The 4,747-nt window shown below is 33.9% G+C and overlaps 1 pseudogene; it reads right to left on the bottom strand.

Annotated features, from left to right (window-relative positions):
* Nucleotides 1-1,386: 1,386 nt before the first annotated feature.
* LOC150004253 (ribosome biogenesis protein NSA2 homolog pseudogene) lies at nt 1,387-2,166 on the bottom strand (annotated as a pseudogene).
* Nucleotides 2,167-4,747: the final 2,581 nt, after the last annotated feature.

Below are 4,747 nucleotides of genomic sequence, written 5' to 3' on the forward strand. Positions count from 1 at the left end.
TTGCATAACTGAAACTTTGTATACTTTTGACCTCTTCTCCAATTCTCCCATCCCCCAGCCCCTGGTAGCCACCATTCTAGTCTCCGGTTCTATGAATTCTACTGTTTTAGACTTCACATATAACTGAGATCATGCCTTATTTGTCTATCTATGTCTTATTTATTTCACCTAGCACAATGTCCTCTAGGCTCATCCATGCTATTGCAAATGGCAAGATTTCCTTCTTTAGTAAGGCCGAATAATGTTTCATTGTATATACCCACGACATTTTCTTCATTCATATTTTGACAGAATTTAGGTTGACTCCATATCTAGTCTACTATAAATAATGCTGCAGTGAACACCAGGGTGCAGATATTTCTTCCAGATACTGATTTTATTTAAAATATATATATAGTGAGTAGTGGGTTTGCTGGGTCATATGGTAGTTCTATTTTTAATATTTTTTGAGAGAACTCCATACTCTTTTCTAAAATGACTACCAACTTAACATTCCTACCAATAGTTTACAAGGGTTCTCTTTTCTTCACATTCTCACTAACAGTTGTTAATTTTTTATCTTTTTGATAAAATCTGTTCTAACAGATGTAAGATGATATCTCATTGTGATTTTGATTTGCCTTTCCCTGATGACTTAGTGATATTAAACACCTTCTTATAGACCCATTGGCCTTTTTTATATCTTCTTTTCAGAAATGTCTCTTCAAGTTTTTCTCCATTTTTAAATTGGATTATTTGTCTTCTTGCTACTAAGTTGATTTAAGTTCTTATACACTGGAAAAAAAGTAGATTTACAGTTGTGAGTATGCAAAAATCAGAATTTTTTCTTGAATTATTTTTTATTAATTATCCTATTATTTTCCATATGAACAGTTATAAACCTACTTTTGCCCCACTCAGAATTTTGGATATTAACCCCTTATCAGCTGTATGGTTTGCACATGTTTTCTCCCGTTCCATAGGTTGTCCCTTCGCTCTGCTGTTTACTTTGTTGCTCAAAAGCTTTTTAGTTTAATGCAGTCACAGTTCTTTATTTTTGCTGTTGTTATCTGTGCATAGTGGTCATGTCCAAAAAAAAAAAAAAAAAAAAAAATCTTGCCCAGACCAATGTCAAGAAGCTTTTTCCTTGTATTTTCTTCAGGTAGTTTTATAGTTTCTGGTCTAATGTTTATTCACTGCACACTTTAAATGAGTAAATTCTATGGTATGTGTATTATATGCCAATAAAGTTTTTCTTTTCTTTCTTTCCTTTTTTGTAAAACTGGGCCATTTTAATGTTCTTTACAATAAAATAAATAGTTTTCTTGATGACTGCAGACATGTAAACTGCTGTAATATTCTACTATACAGAAACATCACACTAAAGTTACTTGTATGAAACTGCTGTCAAACCAGTAAGACTGTATTTATATATCCATCATTTTCAGGATTATTGGTAACCTGGGCATATTTTCCCTAAATAACCTTGCCACCTTGTGTCACAAGGCCCAACTCGCTTACATTCACCTCGATGACAGTACCTTTGGTAATAACACCCAAAGTTGTATAGAGTGGGGATGAGGGATTCTTTACACCAAGTATTGGCAGGCAGAAGGTGGCTTTCAGTTCAGGATGTGTTACAGGGGCCTTCTTGAAATGTAAGCCCATTGGCCTAATGAATCATTCATATTTAGATGGTTTTCGAGTAAAGCCATTTCCAACAAAGCAGACTTTAGTAACCATTCTCTTCCATGCTTTTTTCTTTCTCTTTCCAGTTCGAATAACTTTTAATACTTCTGTTTCTCCCTGGGCACAGACTTTGGGTAGAGGGACTTCCCATTTTCCCGCTTTCTCTTTTCATTTTTGTTTAATCATATTGGAAAGTACTATAGCTCGGGACTGTCCCTCTCCGTCCAGTAGGTACACAGGTACTGCTCCTTGTCGAGTCTTTTCATCATTCTTTTGTTTGGTGTTTCTCTTTTCATGCATCTTGATAGTCTTTTTCATTTGTATTTTCTCAGAATGGTATTGCTTTTGGAAGAGCTTAGCCTTCAGACCAATCATCTTTTTTGCCTTCTTTGAATGTTCATGAGCCTCTCGGCCTTCCTTCTTTCTCTTTTTCTCAGGGTAATCCAAACGATATCCATAGTGTTTACGGTGTAACTCAATATACTCGTTTTGTGGCATGTTTATGGCCGCTGGGCTGCCGGGCGCAATCCCCTGCGCGAAAAGATGCTTTCAACTTTCAGGTCTCAGAGACCCACGAACCAACTTCAAGCAACTGGTGACAGGCTAACGTTTTTCTTTTCTTCAAATCTGCTAAAAAAGAATGAGTTGGTGGCTTACAAAATATCCTAGTGCATTTTAATGTAATTGAAAAATAATTTAATGTATACATTTAATAACTTCCAAAGCAATATCATCTTATATAGGGATATATCATGTATCCTATTGAATATATATAAAGATATCTATAGGAAAGATAATTCTAACTTTACAATAGAGTCTGGAAAGTAGAGAGTTTCAGCTATATCTATAATACATACAATTAAAATAAGGAGCAAAAATAACAAGAAGGATTAATTGAATTCTACTTTTTAGAAGACATTTTCTAGACATTTAAGATATTGGGACATTATTAATAACAGTGCACGTAGAGCAGAAATTTGCTGCTTATACTAAGAGAAAAACTGTCTTAAGTATACGTCCTAATAAAAGATAGTGTGTTGTATATTGTGTTTTAGGAGATCATCAATCCATAGATTATAACAGACTATATTATTTCTCTCCCACCTCTTGTTTAAATCTAGGCAAATGGCCCAGGTTTCAGTACCAGAAGTTGCACTTGTGAAATCAGCCTAAAACTGGCCTATTACTGTAAGAGAGAATTAAGTCGAGAATCACAGTGAAAGTCAAGAAAGACAGGAGCTAGGAGCAGACTCTAGGAGGCAGAGATGGAGGCAGGATCAAAGGCCATCCAATCTTGGGAGAGACTCCCAACACACAAGACTGGAAATAAAACAAAAAACAAAAATATTCTAAAAAGCTTTCTATGTTACTTATAAAAATATCCTCCTTTTCATTTAGTAAAACATTGATTTTTTTTTATAGTTAATTGCTCCAAATTACATTTCGAAATTCTGTGAAATAATTTGAAATACATTTAGACATCTCCCTATACATTTGGTATGCTCTAAAAAGCCATTTACAGCCCTTAAAATAATCAGCTCCGTTTATACTTCCCATTTGGTAAGTGAACCAGAATCAGTAAAACATTTTATGGTTCAGAATGTATTTTATTTTATTTTGAATTTATTGGAGTGACATTGGTTAATAAAATTCTATAGGTTTCAGGCGTACAATTCTATAATACATCACCTGTACAATGTATTGTGTGTTTACCACCCCAAGTCAAGTCTCCTTCTATGACCATTCATTCCCGCTTTTTCCCTCTTCTACCTTCTCCTCTAGTAATCACCATGCTGTTGTCTGTATCTATGAGTTGGTTTGTTTTGTTTTCTTTTTTGATTAATCCCTTTACCTTCTTTGCCCAGCCCTACAATCCACACCCCACCCTGAATATAGTTTAGTAAAACAGTTCTTCCCAAACAACAAACCTATGCCTAATACTCATATTTCTTTTATTTCTAACCTACTCAAATAAAATGTAAAGATTCAATGAAAATCCAGGGAGAAATATATACACATAAATCATAGAGGACCATTTTTGATAGATTTCAGGACAAGTTTTCTTACGTTGCCTCAAAAGTTAATGTACTTGAACACAGAAAAATATAATTTCTATTTGAAGGATAATTAAGAATTAAAGTGAAATAACAAGTATGTTTTATTCAATTTCCTCTGGAATTTTCATAAAAGGTATAGTTTATAATTTTAATAAACAAAAAAAAATTTTGAGACCAAATATTTTATTTTTGGTAGTCCTAAGGTATGTCTTTTAAACATAGAAAAAAATTTTTTTAATTGTGTAACAGATTAAAGACCAGCAAAGGACTTATGATCCATAGTAAAAATCTTCCAACAAGCATCAGATATTTGAAGAAGTCTAATTAAAAATTTTGTGTATTTTACTTTTTAAGGTAGAGTAACCTAGGCTTATGGGCTGCATAGTAGTTTTAGTTGCTTTTAAAATAACAAGTATCAAATCAACATTTCTTATATATTTGAAATGTCTTTAAAACCCATGTATAGACTCGAATGTAGTTACTGAATTTGGACATATTTTGGGGGGAAGCTGGCTTTTAGAAGGATAGAAGGATTTTTATGAGAAGAACATGTATTCTTCATCTTCACAGAGGACAAAGTAAAAGGAAAGATTTAAATTGCTTTAAAATAGTCTACATCAATATGTCTAACTTCAAAATCATTTTGACTGACTGATTTGACCAGTTAACCGAGTTTAATTGAAATGACTAATTGTATCAATTCAGCAAAAAACTGGTCATCCAGTTATTTATCACAGAATGCAAATGCAAAGCTTTTGATTAGAAGGAAGTGCTCCTTTAATTAAACCCCAGGACATAAATTCAAGATGAGAGATTCTATCCCTAAAGGTCTTTCACATGAGACAGCTATAAAGATAAAATGGTTGCCCTGACTGGTGTGGCTCAGTTGGTTGGGCATCATCCCACAGAGAGGATTGTTGGTTTGATTCCCAGTCCTAGGCACATGCCTGGCTTGTGAGTTGGGTCCACATTGGGATGCATACAAGAGGCAACTGATCGATGTTTCTCTTGCATATCGGTAT

The sequence above is a fragment of the Furipterus horrens genome, unplaced genomic scaffold (assembly GCF_987537825.1).
Source record: "Furipterus horrens unplaced genomic scaffold, mFurHor1.1.pri manual_scaffold_7, whole genome shotgun sequence".
Classification (NCBI taxonomy): Eukaryota; Metazoa; Chordata; class Mammalia; order Chiroptera; family Furipteridae; genus Furipterus; species Furipterus horrens.